The following is an 18239-nucleotide window of genomic DNA, read 5'->3' as shown; positions in this document are numbered from 1 at the left end:
GGGAAAGGAACCCATTAACTAGGAGTGGAAGAATTCAAACCAGCATCAAACCTTGCGGGCAGCAGACAATATATAGGTTAGTATCATGTTCAAATCCAGCGCTGAACCCATTCCACCTCAAATGCTGCTAAGCGAGTCAGTGTCCAAAATATGTCTTGAATATCATACATAAAAAGTCACTCCGGACAAACTAATACATACGGAAATAAAATGCCTCTCTCTTTTCTTAATTCAACCACGTTTCATCTCACCACCAATTTCTGTTCACTTCTCCTTTCTGTGGGTTTAGGGTTTTGCTCCAAGTTCTTCACATAAGGGCACCGAAAGAAAAAAAAAAGTCCAGATGTTGGGTTCGCACACTCGGACTTCTGAAGCATGGCTTTGTGTGCTACCTGAAATGGAGTGCTACATGGTTAGGAGGGGATCGCCGGTGATTCACTTGCTACCGGGGACAAGAAATCCCTTTGGATTTATTGTTCATCCCTAACAACAATCCCCACTGCTTTTCTGCCTGACTGACTCACACAAAACCCAAAGCAGTTTGATTCCTAACACTCAGACTTGCTCCTGTAGTTACCGGTCGGTCCACAGCCTTGGTTGCTGAACGCTCCCCTTGGAAATCTTCACAATCGATTTCTTAGCTGCGAGTAGCTCTGCTTAGAGCTCCCACCAACGCACGTTGCTTCTGTTCACTAAATCCTCCTCTTGCACGAGTTTTGCAATCTACATCTCCACGGTGGGTCGGCTGAGCTCCCCTTCCGCTCCCTTCCAGACAGCCGCCTTGCAACTTGAAGAAGATCAGTTCCAAAGCCCTGGTTCCCAGGAGGAGAAGCCAAGATGGAGAGTATGCCGGAGCCCTGCGCTGCGCGACCCTGCAAACGAACGTAGGCGCCACCTCTATGCCGCATCATTTGAGGTTGTGGTTTTTTAACTTGTATAAAAAAAAGTATGTTGGAGCCGCCAGGAGATCCAAAGCCATAGAGATGTGCAAATCCCAGAGTGGAGGCCCCGCTGCAATACCCCTATTTGCAACGCGAGGGACCAAGGGACCAGAGGGACGCTCTGCTGACCCGAAGATGCAGTGAAGACTCCACAGATGATGAAGAGCTCACCGAGATAAACCAAAAGCCGAAAAGACAGAGAGAGAGAGAGAGAGAGAGAGAGAGAGAGAGAGAGAGAGAGAGAGAGAGAGAGAGAGAGAGAGAGAGAGAGAGAGAGAGAGAGAGAGAGAGAGAGAGAGCGCAATGCCCCGAAGTTTACTTTCTATAAGGAATTAATTCCTACAGCCCAGTAAGACGAAAACTTTCACCGTGAAGATCCTTTCCAGAGAAAAAGAAAGCGTTCAGGACGATCCTGGGGCTCTTCTTAGAATTGTTTTTGTTCTTGGCTCTGCGCACCGCACCTGTGCCGCCACCAACGATTCTCTCCGATCTTCTAGGGCAGAAGGAGAAGTTGGGACGGGCGCTAGCGAGAGGCCTGGGCAGTGGTTTCTGGGGTGGAATGTGGGTGACGGCTCCGCGGGGCAGCCCCTCCGCGCTCCTAACCCCTCCCCTTTCTCCAGAGGAGCTGTTCACCTGCTACCGTCCAGTCTACAATATACGCGTAGACTCGAAATAAGCCCCGATCCCAAATGTAGCCAACACCACTTCCTGGGCAAATTCCATTCAAAACCATTTCAGTGGGACTTCCCCAGCTCCTTAGTGGAAATATTACTCAGGAGAAGTGAGCAGGAAAAGCAACTTGAGAGGAGATTGTGTCCAAGATAAGATGTAGACGCTCTTCTATTCTAAGGACCTCGGGGAGCCCCTCAGCTCTGGGGAGAGCTGCGGGTGCCACTCCAGTCCTTCCGCTTCCACGGGGCGGTGGTGGTTCTGGAGGCTAGGGACCAGGATCCCCTTAATCCTTAGTCTGGGGACCTCGCCCTTGGGTGGGTGGGGGAGGGTAGCAAGAAAATAGCAGGCTGGAAAGGCAGAGTCAGAGAGTAGTAGTGCCACACTGGGCAGGGCGCGGGTCCTGGAGGTGGCTGGAGACTTACCAAGAGAAACTGTGGGGTAGGAATCTTCTAACTTGACCCGAGTCTCTCAGGAAAGCCTAGTTTTTCTCCCTCCCCCCCCATTATCTCCCCTCCCCTCCCTCCCCCTCTCTCTCTTCTGTCTCTAGCCAGTGGCTTGGGGCTGAGGGCGCGGGGCTGGGCGTGCGTGTGGCTGTGCGCGCGCCAGTAAGTGTGTGTGTGTGTGTGTGTGTGTGTGTGTGTGTGTGTGTGAGCGCGCGCGCGCGCGCGCAGTGCATGTGTGCGGAGCGTGTGAATGCGCGCAACGCCCGGACCCAGCAGCGGGCGGTCCGCCTGCGGTCCCGGCTCGGCTCCCCGCCGCCCTCACTAGCCTACCCCACCCCACCACCCTTGACCCCACCCAGCAGCCCCCGCCTGGCTTGGGCCCCTGCTGCTCCGGGGCAAAGTTTCCTGAGCGCCGGGGCTGCGCTAGAAGACCGGGTGCAGCCGCCGCCGTACCTGGTGCGTGGAGTGACTCTTCTTCTTCCACCTGGCAGCCGGGCTGCCGCCTAAGTCAAGCGGAGTGTAGACGTCCCACATTAACCCGAGAGGGGAAGACAAGCCGGAAAAGGTCAGAGAGATTGTTTTTTATTTTTTCAAGAGAAAGAGAAACCGCCGCCAGCAGCATCGGGAATATCCGTGCCTCTCCTGCCTGGCGCCGGGGCCCCGACGGACCTCGCCCGTGGGGATCCAGACGGAGATGGACTAGCCATCCAAGTTGCCCGATCGCCGGGTCTGGGAGGTTTCCGAGCACCGGGAACGCCGCCCGGCTCTCCCTTTCCACCTGCGGGAAGGTTTCCAGGCGCCTCCAAGCCGAGGATTTTTTTTTTAACGCCAGTCCTTCAGATCTCTTTGAAAGGAAAATGAATGAATGAATGAAATATATTAAAACAAAACAAGACATCCCGGAGCAGTCGAGGCAGAGCCCTCGGACATGCGTGCGCCGCATCCTCGCCTTTGGATTGTAAGGACGTGAAGGAGAATCCACGGCGGCGCCTGCAAGGTAAGCACCAGCCACACCGCGTTTGGGGTTCTCGGGCGAGAAGAATAACTTAACACAGAGGTCGGGGCTGGGGTGGGGTGGAGGTGTGTGTGTGTGTGTGTGTGTGTGTGTGTGTGTGTGTGTGTGTGTGTGTGTGTGTGTGTGTAGGGAAGGGGGTTAAACCAAGTTATGGCGATTTCCCCCAGGGTGTCGCCGCACAATTGCACCAGCAAGCCCGCGCGTGGCTCAGGGCGGACCAGCCGGGGGAGTCGCCGGGGCTGACCGTGCCTAGTTGGGAAGCAGGAAACCCTGACCCCCCGAACACTTTTCCACCGTATTGGAAGCACAGATCTGGGCTGGGTCGCTCGTCCCAGACGGATGTGCAGTGGTGTTAGTATTTTATTATGTTATTTGGGGGAGGTAGAGAGTTTTTTTTTTTTTTTCCCATTAGCACCGCAGACCCAGCCCAGAGGCACTGGGAGAAAACAGCTTCGACGCGGTAGTAGTTAAAGCCGGAGCCGGAGGACAGGTGCATTCGGTCCGCAATTGGCCCGGGCACGCGGGAGCCCACGCAGCTGTCTGGGCCGGGTTCTGGCCCGCGCCGGTATCCGAGCCTGGGCGCTGCGGGTCGGCTGCAGTTCCCCAGGCGTCCGCTAGAGGCTCCCAGCGGGCGCCGTGGAGCGGGTGGGTGTGGGGGGCACCGGGCGGCTTCGGGGCCGTTCTCGCACCGGGAGCCAGCGTGGCCCCCGCGGGGCGGCGGAGCCGGCGCGGCTGGAGGTGTGCTGGGGGAAGGGGGCGGAGGGGAACCTGACTGGTCCGGAGACGGGAGGCCCCCGAGTCCGGGTGTGCGTCCTGGCTGCGCGCGCTGTGGCCGCAAGGACGCCGGTGCGAACCCAGGCTGAGGTCCGGAAAGCTGTGCCCAGAGCGGGTGATGCTGTGCTACTCCGCGCCCCGAGGTGAGCCCCCGGAGGCGCCGCTCCTTCCCTCTCCCTGCCCCACCCCTGCTCCTTCAATGCACGGGCTAATTATTCTCAGGTGGCAACGAGTGGGGGCTTGTGGGAGGGCGATGTGGTCGGGTCTGGATCCAAAGATGCCTTTCGGTGATGCTCCCAGGACTGTGTTCCATCTGATCCCTATTCCATCCACCTCCCCAGAATAAATCTGCTTGAAAGGGAAGTTTTTCTTGCAGGTGGTGCTTTGGCTGGGCTGGGTTGCTGGGAGGTCAGGGAGGTGGGGGAGGGAGGGGGAGAGAGACTCATCCTGAAGTTCCATTCCCCCCCCCCCCCCCCCCCGCCTCCAGTCGCAGTGGATTGGAGTTAAATACTCCAGGGATGGGGTGTGGTAGAGGAAAAAGAGCGCCACACCCTCTTCTTCTTTTTTCCATCCCTCTCCCCTCATTGACTTCATTTGGGAGGTAGTAGCCCCATTCAGAATTTTATGGATCTTTCTCTAAAGGGTTGGTCTCCAGCAAAGGAGCCAAAAGACTTGGGAGAGAGATGAGGGGAAAATGATGAGGAGTCAAGGCCCCCTGGAATAATGTCAGGGGAGAAAGGAGGATGAAGTTGAGCTCCTGTGTGTGTGTGTGTGTGTGTGTGTGTGTGTGTGTGTGTGTGTGTGTGGCCTTGTCGGTGAATGCTTGGAAATGGCCTTGAGTTCAGATTATGTGATGAAGTCAGATTCATCTCACACTTCCTTTGGTATCAAAACCAGTTTGTTTAAGCTACTAACAAATGTAATCCCTGGTAGGAACTTCCTTGAGCATGGTGGGGCACTGAATAGAGTTGATTGTTGTGTCTAAACACAAATAGCAGCAATAATAGTAACAATAATCATAGGTCTTGTGGTCTATTACTGTTCGCTGTGAATACCATGCTGGCTGTCAGGCAGCCAACGACGTATGTGTTTCCCCGTGTGCTGTATGCTTTGTACATGTAACATGTGTTTATTTTATGCTCGGTGATACAACTCTGAGGGCTTTTTAAATATAAAAAGATGACTAATAACGCCTCTTGTGATATGAAACCTCTTGGAGAATAATACCTCATGAAGACCAAAATTGCACTGGGTCCTGGAATATTGTGGAAAAACTAAAGATCCAGTGATTGCAAAATATTGGGACACATGCTGGGAGAGAGAAATACACACACACACACACACATATATGGAAGTATATAAAAATGGAAATAATGGTTAACATCCTAACAGGAGATCTTCTCGGTTATGCTATCTTCATCATCCTGTAGTGTGCATTACCACTAGTACAGCTGGAGTTTGAGAAAAGGAGACAGTAGCACTTACTTCCTGCCGAAAGCCACGGAAATGTGTGATGTGCTATGGTCAGGTATTTCACCTTAACATTTTAAGTAGAATGGACTAGTGGTAGTGCAGGAAGTGGTTTGGGAGTCATTTATGTGTGGGCCCCATTACTTACTTGATTAAAGTAACTATGTAAGTTAATATTTTTAATTTTTATATGACAAATTGCACTTTAATGGAAATGGAAAGAATAGATATATTGATGCTTTTCATTTCAGAATATCAGTTAACAGAAACTCAGAGGAGTGGAAGGATTGTCACTCACATATTGCATTGGCTAAAGCTCTGTTGGAGGGATGGGGGAATAAAGTCTCCAGGAGGATGGATTGTGTAAAGTACACTGTTTAAAAAATGTTGTAATAGGAAAACCATAGTTATCTGCTTCTATACACACACTTTACTTATTTGTTGAATTAACAAGGCAAATACATACTAAAGCCTGGATGATCTTTCTGAAAAACATTTCTGAAAGCCAGGGGAAGGAAGATCTGCTGGTATTAAGAATCTGTGTGCGTGATGCATGAGGGATATTGTATTTCTTTTAATGAAATCAAACTCATCAAACTGGTTTGCCATCTCAATTCTGTTTTTAGATTCCATCTCTAAAGATACGTTCTCTCTCACTCACTCTCTCTCAAATATGATTTCAAATGTGACCAAATAGGTCCAGGAATACTATGGACCTGAAAACCATTCGAGTCCTCTGAAACTTGATCTCAAGAATAAGAACTGATTGGAAGATGCCATAAATTGCCTTGATGCTTCTATTAAAAACTGATTATTATCTGGCTCTGGTAGTCATTACAGTTGATTTCATTTGGTCTCCAGATATTCTGTGAAAGGACTCTAGGTGGAAATGTTTTCCTGTAGAACAAGGAGAGGAGGTCACTACATGCAAACAGGGTTGTCAGTTACTGACTCTTCAGGTGTGTGTGTGTGTGTGTGTGTGTGTGTGTGTGTGTGTGTGTGTGTGTGTGTGTGTGTGTGTGTGTGTGTGTGTGTGTGTGTGTGTGTGTGTGTGTGTGTGTGTGTGTGTGTGTTTGCTTTTTAAACCATAAGGCAACATATTAGATTGGAAAAAACAAATCTCTAATTTTACATAAACATTTCTCTCACAACTCTAGCAACCCCTGGGGACTCTAGTTTTAATTTTGATAAGGAGATATGTCAACAGCATCCTTTTGTACTTTAGATACTAGTTTGGTACTCAGACTTTTTAATACTATTTAAGCATAGCGTATTCTATTTCCTGAAAGCAAATACATTGAGTCTTCCAAAGGTAATTGATCAGGAAATAAAAGATGAATAGGAGAAACAGATTAAATACTAGGTAACAGGCTTACCTGTCAGGCTGCATTTACCTTTATAATTTGTTCTTTAAGCCACCATTTTTTTTTTTTGGTTATGCCTTTGGGGGAAGAATTCTTTTCTTTTTCTCTGTTCCTTTCCTTACTTAAAATATTTCCTGCAGAATGAAATCCATTCTGCCTTGTTACTGTTTTACAATAATCAGTGTGTGATTTATCTTTAAATAGGAGGTATTCTTAAAGGATTGAACTTTTAGCATTAACGTTTGGGTTTTACATCAAGAAAAGCCCATTAGAATGTGATTTTAGAGGGGAATCAGCCAACAGTTGGTTGTCCAATACTGGCTTTTGTTTCTAGGATATACAAATATTTGTATATGAGTAGTAGTCACTGTAGATAGATGGAATCTTAGGAACATGGGTGCATTTGAATGCTGAGAGACTTATATGTTATTGTTATTTGTTTAATGCAAATTGACCAGTGTATTCTTTCCTTTTTGGGGGGGGTGGTCAGTCTTGGGGCTTGAACTCTAGGCTTGGGCACTCTCTCTGAGCTCTTCAGCTCAAGGCCAGCACTCTACCACTTGAACCACAGCGCCACTTCCAGTTTTCTAGTGGTTTATTGCAGATAAGAGTCTAGCAGACTTTCCTGCCAGGACTGGCTTTGAACTGCAATCCTCAGATCTCAGCCTCCTGAGTAGCTAGGATTACAGGCATGAGCCACCGGCGCCCGGAACTTGAGCTCTTCTAAAATAAATATGATGGCACTGAATGAAGTCAAAGAAAAGCATAAGATACTTCTTAATGAGAATGTTTCAATGGAACTCCTGATCTTACTTACTATCAATTAAGCATTTTCCTTCTCAGATATATATATGTATATATATATTTCCTTTGTCTTATACATATGATACATATGATATGATATGCATACAGTGATATATCTGTCTGTCTTTCTGCCTGCTTGTCTGTCTGTATCTATCTATCCATCTATATTTATTTGACATAGATATCAACTGTCACTGTTTTCATTTAAGCTGGGCAAATTATCCAATTACACTAAAACTTAAAAAATATTTAACTTGGGTAATTTATCCTCATTCAGTGGTTTAATATGTGAAGTGGAACACAAATCTGAAAATTCACTGGTCCTGTTTTATTTCTATGACTGTAATATCCAGTCCTATTGATTATAAGTTATTTTCACCAAGTGAACTAGTGAGGGGACAGTACATATTAATGACTCAGAGATCTGAATAAAAAGTTAAAAGCTCCAATGAAATAATTATGTGCTCTTTTGGTAAATTGTGAGGACCGCTAAGAGTGGAAACTAGAATAAATGTGTGTTTTAATTAAATCACTAGTTAATAGTAAGAACTGCTTCTTATTACTAGTCACAAGGGTAAGATGAATACCATTTCTTCCCTAGAGCTTTGGAATCATTGGCAAGATGATTTTTTTCACTAAAAAATCTCTTAAGACTAAATATGAATCTAGGAACCTAGGCTAGAAATATACCACATTCTTGTTGCAGGTATAATAAGAACATAATACTAAATTGCCTATAAAGAGAGAATTATTGTCTTTTCAAAAATCATAACCAAATTTCAGAATGACAGAAGTCTATGCAAAAATCAAAGACTCTCAGCACATTTCAGTTGCTGGATGTAGGACTATACGGTTTTTGAAATGGATTCTAAATTGGACTGCATAAGAGGGTTTTCTGTCCTCATACAATCCATTCTATTATCATGCAACTATGGTTAGCTGCAAGATATCTATCTAGTAGCCAGCATGAAGGGAAATAATTAGCATAAAAACTGTATTGCTCCTGTGCTACTATGAGAGCCAAAAACAGTGTCCTGTGAGAAATGTTGATTTTTGGAATGATGAGCTTCATTGTTCCAAAGGAAAAGGCATACATCTTCTTCAATTTGGTTGGGCTTTGGCTTGTAAATATATGCACAAACCCTTTATATGTGTTTTTTATATTATATTTTGTACATAGAATTCTCTCTCTGAGCACTCACACATGTATGCTTCATGCACACATATAACCACATATATACTATGCATTAAAATATGCATGCATGTATGCATAGATAAATGTGCACACATAGATACATAGACATACATATAACTTGTGACATTGTAAGCTGGTGAAATTGGTCCCAAGTAAATTCAAGGGAATTATCTTGTGACATTTCTACACATGAGTGCAATACATTCCCAACAATACTCTCATCCGTTGCTCTCTTACCCTGATCTCCCCTCCAGTTTTAAGAAATGTTATTTTCTTACTTTTATACTTGGTGAAAATCTATTTTGACAATTTCCTTCAGCCACCATCAAAACCAAACTCCTTCTTGCTAGTACATAGAAATGCAATTTAGGTAACTTAATTACTATCGGAATGCCTATCAAATACATATGTGTGTAAAAGTTGGCATACATTTTTATTCAGGAGTGTATCCTCAGAAATGCTTTCTGCATCTGCAAAGATATATTAGATGCATTCAAGAAGAAACAGATAATTCTAATGGCTTTTTATATTTGAGAGAAATTGTGTTTGTGGTTCAAATATTCCACACAAATAGTAAATGGGTAAACAAATAATGGATATCCACTCAGTAAAACATTAATTATTCAGCAATGTAAGACATATATTCTTCTGTTTTAATACATTGTACATATAAACATTCCAGTAGAATGTGATAGTAGATTGCTGTTTGCCTGGCACTGAGAGTAGGAATACTGTATGGCTATAAATGGGCATTAACTGGGCATGAACAGTCTTTTTTGTGAGGGGAGGGCAGGCATGGAACTGTTCTATAATTGCATTGTGGTATTTTGATGACTGCACAAATCTATAAACTCACTAAACTCCCTTAGTTGGTCAATTCATTGAATAAAATTCATAGGAGATAAATGATCTAGAAGTCAATTGTTGACAGATACCAAATTCAGAGTGAGTAAATCTCTTCCCATGAAATAAACATAGACATGACTGAAATCACTCATGAGTATTCCTCACTTTTCAAGGAACTTAGAGGAGAATATTTCTCAGCTCAACTTTAGACACTGATTATTGATTACATTGATACCAGTGCTAAGGAAGGTTATAAGAAGACCAAGCCAGGCACTGGTGGCTCATGCCTGAAATCCTAGCGATCTAAGAATCACAGGTTAAAGTCAGCCCAGACAGGAAAGTCTATGAGACTCTTATCTCCAACTAGCTACCAAAAAGCCAGAAGTGGAACTGTGGCTCCAATGGTAGAACAGCAGCCTTGAGCGAAAAAAAGTTCAGGGACAGTGCCCAGGCCCTGAGTTCAAGTGTAGGACTGGCACAGAAACAGCAATACCAGCAGCAGCAGCAACTACAACAGCAAAAGCCAGACCAATACTTGTCATCTATGCAGACCCAGCATTCCTAACACAACTTTCTTAGACATAAATATCAACAGTATATAAGGAGTTGATGCACCATGAGGAAGTACAGTTTATTAAGAAAACCAATGTTGGACCAAAAGGTTCAAAAGAAAATGAAATGTATTGTCATGACACTGAATGTACAGTATTTGAGAAAAATCTGACTTTCTTTTACTTGATAACATATAGGCCAGCTGTGGTGGCGGTTCAGATCTTCAGGAGATTAACAGAGGTGGGTTTCAATCCAAAACTGGGCAAAGAAAGAAATATGAGAGGTAAACAAAGATATGATTAAAACAAAAAGGCCTGCAGGAATACCTCAAGTGGTAGAGCTCCTGCATAGAGTTCATCTCTATGGTCAAATCCAGTACAAAATAAAACTGAACTAAAACAATCTACTAATGGAACCATTCCATTTTTATGAGTGTCTCTCCAAGGCTTTGTGCCTTGAGATTCCTCCCCCAGCAATGGTCTGTCTTTTCTAATTCATTGGGAATATTCACTTAAACAAAACAAAACAAAACTGTACTGCCATCACATTCTCAATAAACTCCTTGTGAAACCCAGGGCAAATACCATCACCTGCCTTTTATAATTCATAGGTATTTATAAATGTCAGTATTTTTGTTCATTACCCTGTGTACCTTCCCCAAATGTGACTCAAGGGTTAGAAAGCCTCTATCCAGGATCACCTTTTTAGAAATTTGAGACATTTCTCATTATTTGTATATTGAAACAAAATATGATTTGTAGAACATTTGTTTTTTTATTAGTTTTTTTATTGTGAAAATACTGTACAGAGGGGTTACAATTACATAGGCAAGATAATGAGTACATTTCTTATCAAGCATTGTGGCCTCCTCCTTTGTTTCCCCTTCCCATCCCTTCCCATCCTCCCCCCATCCCCCCTACACAATTCCCCCCCCCCACTTCCGCACCACAGTTTTAAAGTTCGTTTTGGTTTTACATTGTATTACATTATATATAATATTAATATATATATTACAATATATATATTTCCAGATTTGGTTGCTAGTTTCTGTACCTGGGCAATATCTTTGTTTTTTGGTATGCAAAATAGAGGTCATACTGTGGAAAGCTCACACATAGTTCTTGATGATAGTGTAAGTCACAGATATAAATAACTTACAATTCAGTAACTGTACTAAAGAGCTATTCCTGTACCAAGTAGCTAATCAAAAGGCACCAATACAGTTCATACAATAAACTTGAAATGCAAGTAACTGCATCACAGAAGAGCAAAACAAAACTAATGAACTTGAATTTTTTTTTTTTACTTCTTCTAGTGTATTTACAATGCTGGTTTATAATTTACTCAGATATTTATATGCTTGTTTTATAGATTATTGAAGGGTGAGAGTAGAAAGACAATTGTAGGTTAAAAATCTCATTGTAGAGGAATGGTTAATAACTTTGTCTTTTGTTTTTTGTTTTTTGTTTTTTTTGGGGGAGGGGTTCCTGTCTTGGGGCCTGGACTCTGGGCCTGGGAGCCCCAGCGCCACTTCTGGCTTTTTTTTTTTTTTGCTTATGTGGTGTTGACGAATCAAACCCAGGGCCTCAGGCATGCAAGGCAAGCGCTCTACTACTGAGCCATCTTCCCAGCCCTGGTTAATAACTTTGATGTAGTTGTGTATACTCTAAATGAAGGTTGTTGAACAGCTCTCTGGTTCTGTACAAGTACTTGTTTTTAACCACTCTTTAAATTATAACCAATGTACTTAAAGTAATCTACATTTCACTGTATATAGTGAATGCCTTACTTTTTAAAGCACCCACTTCCTACTTTCTTCTTTGATGCTTTCTGTCTTATTGAGAGAAGAAAATTCAAGGATCAAATGATTACTGATTTAATGGTAGTTTGCTTCTGGGAGATCCACTGTTAATGTGATCTGATAGCATAAGGGTTATCACTCTTTGCCTAAATCTAGTTTGTTGGAAATAAATTATGTTTTTCGTCTCTTTCTAAGATTGCTATTTGGCCAGTGTTACAGAATCTAATCAGATTTTCTGCCATTCATTTGCCTGTGATGGACGATTTTCCTGGGTGTTTTTGACTGAACTCAGACACTCACAGCATTCTTATCTTTAATTTTGGTTTCATGCATCTTAGGAGAAACTCCAGTGCAGTTTAACCTGATTTCTAAACTTTTTTTTTTCCTTTTGCAGTAATAGCTTTTTATCTTAATGCTTCTGAGATTTGCTGGGTTCTACATTCTATCTCCCTCTGATATTCTAGAGGCATCCTGATTATTGTGTTCTTATTTGAATTCACTTTGAAGTTTTTTTTCCTCCCAATTATTTTCTTCTTGACCTGAAATGTATCACTCACCTAATACAATTTTTTACACATGTGCTTCCTGTTTAAGTACACTAGTTTCTTTTCCTTTCTCCTCCTCTGTTCTTCAGTTAGAGCCACTCTGTGATATGTTAGTTTTGTGTTATGAATGGAATTACACATAGGCCTCTTTTTTTTATTGTTTCACTATTTTAGAATCACGTGAATAACGCCACTTCCTCTACATCCCATTCATCCAATTTGGAAATGCTAAGTGTTGACATTTTCCCCAATTTAGTTCCAACCCTCTTTAGGCTGGGGCCTTATTTGGAAAACAGGGAAGTTTGTCAGCTTTTCTTGTGGTTCCCTGTTTGACTTCCATGCTTGCCGTCTTGGACTCTTCTGGAGTTGAACCTCAGGAAGGTGGGGAAGGTGAAGACTTGACTGAATTGAGTGTCAGCCTGTAATGAACTTCCTCTGGTCATGGCAGATTCTTTCTCTTTATCAAGTATCTCTTTGTTTTACCTTAGGGTGGTAGATGTGAATGGTTTGGAACCATTCTGACTGTGTGCTTTCTGGATGCATGGTTTAATAGTACCTTCTGGTTTTCCGTGGTTGAGGCCCTGTGACCAGTTCTGACCAATGAGTAGTGATCAAAGTAGCCAATGCCAGTGATTGGTTTAGCTAGTATGAAACTCTATGGAGATTGGTTTTCCCCTCAGACACTGCAATCAACAAGTTAATGATATGCTAAGTCAACAATGTAGTGTGAGCCACTGAAAATTCAGTGAAACTAGAGTCCAGCTACCACTGACCAACAAAAAATATTGCACAGAAAGAAATAATCTTTTAAGCTTTAAGCAAAGTAGTTTTAAATCAAATAGTTGATTACTACCACAACAAAATATGACTTGTAGAAACAGAAAGATAGATTTTTTCCAGAGGTTCTTGAAGATATAAATATATGTTCTTATGGTTTGAATATAAATTATAAGCAAAAGCCTTGGTGTCAAATGGTGATGCAATTGTGAGGTGATTGGATCACGAGGATGATTACCTCATCACTAGATTAATCCATTGATTTGTTCTTATCTGAATTGACTTGTTCATACCCTCACTCTCTCCCTCCCTCCTCCTTCCTTCCTTCCTTCCTTCCTTCCTTCCTTCCTTCCTTCCTTCCTTCCTTCCTCCCTTCCTCCCTTCCTCCCTCCCTTCCTCCCTTCCTCCCTTCCTTCCTTCCTTCCTTCCTTCCTTCCTTCCTTCCTTCCTTCCTTCCTTCCTTCCTTCCTTCCTTCTCTTCCCTTTACATTTTCTTCCCCTTTCTCTTCCTCCTTCTACTCCTACTCTTTCTTCTCTCTCTCCTCCTTCCCTTTTCATCATCATTCTCTATTCCTCTCTCCTCCTTCTTTTCCTCTTCTTCCTCTCTATACCTCTTCTTCCTCTCTCCTCCCTCTTTCTCTCTCTCTTCATTCTGGCTAGCCTGTGATGAGAAGCTTTGCCTCACCTCATTGCCTTTCTTTCATGGCAGTCTGTTTCACCAAAGCCTAAAAGAGTCAAATGTCCACAAAATGTTATATCTCTGTCATCATGGGACCAAATGACCTCTCCTCCTTTAAGTAGTTTTTCTCAGGTATTTTGTCACAGTTGACACACATGTCAATTTTACACTTGGATCTCAACGTGAAGCCACAATTGAAATATCTCATTTTAACATCTTGTTTATAGTCATGGTTACAGGGTATATACTACAAGATTATTAGAAAGCAACCTGTAGCATTCATTCAGTATTTTAAAGTCATTCATAAAATGAATTAAAACTACATTTGCTACAACTGTAGTTTCATATTCTCTCTGAAGGAATCATACAATGATTTATGGGAAGTTGTGGAAAATTATTATTTCTTTTGCTAAAATCAAGATGGCACTATATATAAATGGTATGTATTCACTTGGTGCCCATTAAAGCTATTGGTGTTTCAGAAATTGTCACTGAGTAAGATTTACTGAAGGTATTTAAGAGAGATATCTTTATTCTTAAAATTTTCAGAGGACTCATGCTAAAACAGTTGTTGGCAGTCACTGCACATTTATTCCAAAAGATTGCTCTGACTTAAACAGTTAGTGAATCGATCTTTCAAACTGATTGTTTCATAAGTAATATTAAACAATTTGAGATGTGTGCAGGCCGAGATAGTGAAACTTTACAGGAGCATAATGCATGTTGCTCATTAATAGCTTCATTGAAAGTATGAGAGAATATACTAAATTTTATTTATGTGACTGGAACATGGTATAGTTGTTATTTTTAAACCATCCCAGTATGCATTTATTATTGACTTTGCATATACCATTATTTGAGCTACTAATTATTATTTTATCTCTGTCTTCTCAGTGATACTCCATGGAAAATATAATAATATTTTAAATATCTAAGCCATATACAATGGGAGATGTTTTCATGGCCAATGTTTCTGGTATGATCTAATCAATACTTGATGCATTTGAGCAACACAGGTTTTTTAGTAGATTAAGAGAGAAACATTTCCAAACTCTAGTCCAGGCTACTATAGTACAGGGTTGATATTTGTACCCAGTAGTAAGAGACTGTCTTCCAAAGAATGATGGCTATTTTTGTACATTTCTTAGACTCAGTTGACATACTATGACATACAGATGACTTACTGGACACTGACACCATCTGGTGGCCTTGTGAAATTCCTTTACTTCATTCTATGATTGAAATCTTTGGGCTGCTAAATCAACTTGTGACATTAATTGGCCTTGAAGAGGTCTAGAAAAGAAAGGTATTTGACTTGTGTGAAACCCTTACTGGACTGTAATGAGGAAGTCTAAGGAAGGAGGTGCCATGACCGTAGGTGAGGATATTGGTTGTTATTAAGAATACTTCCATCATCTCTGATAGCTTTTATTAGTCTCCTCTGCCCCAGCTCAGAATACCAGACATTTGTTTCCTGTCATGTAGTTAGTACCCATCAAATCTAAATTTTGGTGTATAATTTCACACATACCCTTTCTATTATAATCGATGACATTCTTAATTTGGATTAATCTTTTGTCTCACATTAGATCACAGCCTTTTAAAAATTAAATTATGTTTAAGTAGTTGCACAAAGGAGTTGTCATTGAACAAAGCAGTTCATGAATACAATTTTTTAAGGAAAGACATTATAGATTTCTTTTTTTGGGGGGGGTCCAGTCGTGGGGCCTGAACTCTGGGCCTGGGCACTGTCCCTCAGCTCTTCAGCTCAAGGCTAGCGCTCTACCACTTGAGCCACAGCGCCACTTCTGGCTTTTTTCTTTTTGCTTATGTGGTGCTGAGGAATCAAACCCAGGGCCTCAGGCATGCAAGGCAAGTGCTCTACCACTGAGCCACCTTCCCAGCCCCAACATTATAGATTTCCTTTGCATGCCTGAGTCCTGGAACACTAAACATTCTTTCAGTCTTCACACATGTCAAGATTTGTTTATTAATATAATGGTAGCATTTAGGAGATTGTTCCTAAGTGCAAATGGTAAGAGAAAACCATGATTACTTTTTTCCCTGTAAGCTTTAATCTCCTCTGTATTGTCTTATAACCTCAAGCTGCATGTTGAATAGGATGATGATACTAGTAAGAAATAATAAGACTATTTCCTTAGGCCACATTATAGACTCTTTCTTTCTTTATAGAAGAGGTGTGTAAGGAAAGTAATTACTCATCAGTGAATTGAGTATAATCGAAGAACAGCAGAAGAAATTTCATGTCTTTACAAGACAGAAGTTGTGCACAGAAGAAATCTATGTAAGTGAATGTTAGAGATTGTTTTCTTGATTGGAAGAAACACCTAGATATTCTGAAATTCTCATGGAGCCAAAACAATTGAAAAAGTTAATGAATTTTGTGGTTGTTGTTTATAACCATTAATCAAACCAATTGAACAATATGTTCAAAACTTGTAAAGTATGAAGCACTTTTCCTTCCTATCTTCCTTCCATACTTCCTTCCTTCCTTCCTTCCTTCCTTCCTTCCTTCCCTCCTCCCCTCCTTCCCTCCTTCCCTCCTTCCTATTTTTTCTCCCTTCCTTATTGTTAAACAGTATTTATTCTGTAGTCTAGGCTGGACTCAAATTTATGATCCTCTTACTGAGTTCATCCTCTACGTGTTGAAGTTATAAGCACCATATACTATGCTTGGCTTTCTCCAGCCTTTTTCATTTGAGGTTTCTCATGTAACTCAGAACATATACCATTTGTTTGTGTCATTTTATTTCTCCCAAACATGGTGGATAACTATTGCCTTGCTAGATGCAGATGTAAGAAGTTAATTTACTACATTCAGCAGTGCAATAGGTCATTGATGTTTAAACTGAGAATGCATTACTGCTGAGGCAAATTATGTGTCATCAGAAAATCTTGGTTAAAATGTTTCCTATATGAGAGTTACAAAGCAAGGTGCTGCTCCCCTCATGGTAGGAAGAAAGGAAGGAAAAAAGGAAAGAAGGAAGGAAATAGGGAGGGAAAATTGAAGGAAAGAGAAGAGAGAGAGAGAAAGAGAGGGAGAGGGAGAAGGGAAGGAAGGAGGGAGAGAGACATCCTGCTGTGATCGGCACACTTCACTTTTATTGTATGTATGTATGACAGCTATCTTTGTGTGGATGTGTATGTGTGTGTGTGTGTGTATGAGATAAATTTGCCCATCCCTGAGCTGTGTGTGTGTGTGTGTGTGTGTGTGTGTGTGTGTTCAAGGCTAACACTCTGTCTCTTGGGCCACAGCTATTGGTGGTTAACTAGGCATAAGAGTCTCCCGGACTTTTTGAGCCAGAGGTGTCCAGCTATTAATAATGTTTATGAAAGTCATATATATATAAATAAATAAATATATATATATATATATATATATATATATATATGTTGGAGCAATTGGATGTTTAGAGCCAAAATATAAACCTTGAAATAAGCTAAATACATTAAAAATAACTTCATGTGTATTGAATATGAACACCTTTCTTGTTATTATCTCTGTATATGTGCATGCATGTGTGCACACATGTGTACCAATTGTGGGGTTTGAACTCATGCCCTCACATTGTCATTTTGTTGTTGTTGTTGTTGTTGTTTGCTCAATGCTGACACTTCCACTTGAACCACAACTTTATTTTGGCTTTCAATGGTTAATTACAGATAACAATCTCACCAACTTGACTTTTTCTGCCTGGACTGACTTTGAAATGAAATCCACAGACCTCAACCCCTGAGAAGCTAGGATTGCAGGTGTGAACCACCAGCACCCAGTTTTCATTGTCTTTATAACATTATCATATTACATGATCTTAATAACTACTTAAGTTGTCAAATATTAACAACTTCATAACTATACAGCTTTACATTGTTTAAGTTATTATAAGTAGTTGATGCAAAATGTATGTAAATGTGTGCATAGGTTATATGCAAATATCATGTGACTTTATATAAGAATCTTGAGCATCTGCATAGTTTGGTAACCACAGGGTAGAGCGTTTCTAGGAACTTGTCCCTCATAGGTACCAGGAAAACTACTGCATTGGCATTATAAAGTTGAATAGAATTGCTTTTCAAGCAGGTCAGAGTGACAGATAAAATAATGGAGAAATACACATTTCTTTGTTCTGGGATTCCACAAGGTATTGCAGAATTACAGAAGTGTCTCACTTAATCCGAGCCAGGTGAAACTGTAATGAGGTGGCAATATCTGAACTGAAACTTGGAAATCATCACACTGTGGAGAAAAGTGAAGGCTCAGAGGATGCCAGGCAGTGGCAGAAAGTATGGCATGCTCTGGTTCACACAGAGAGTCAGGGGATGGATAGGGATGATGGGCC

The 18239-nt window shown here is 41.8% G+C and overlaps 1 protein-coding gene across 4 annotated transcripts in view; it reads left to right on the top strand.

Annotated features, from left to right (window-relative positions):
- The first annotated feature begins 2472 nt into the window (after positions 1-2472).
- Lingo2 (leucine rich repeat and Ig domain containing 2) overlaps positions 2473-18239 on the top strand; it is a 1109212-nt gene continuing 1093445 nt past the window's right edge. For 3 of the 4 annotated variants that reach the window (XM_070008434.1, XM_070008424.1, XM_070008452.1), the window contains exon 1: positions 2473-3053. The gene's annotated coding sequence lies outside the window, so the exon portion shown is untranslated. Of the gene's footprint in view, positions 3054-3903; positions 3989-18239 lie in introns of those variants that run through there. The other variant, XM_070008443.1, reaches the window with a different exon arrangement.

Source organism: Dipodomys merriami, unplaced genomic scaffold (genome assembly GCF_024711535.1).
Source record: "Dipodomys merriami isolate MVZ:Mamm:240054 unplaced genomic scaffold, mDipMer1.0.p SCAF_11, whole genome shotgun sequence".
NCBI classification, from domain to species: domain Eukaryota; kingdom Metazoa; phylum Chordata; class Mammalia; order Rodentia; family Heteromyidae; genus Dipodomys; species Dipodomys merriami.
This window is presented reverse-complemented; position numbering and strand designations above follow the sequence as displayed.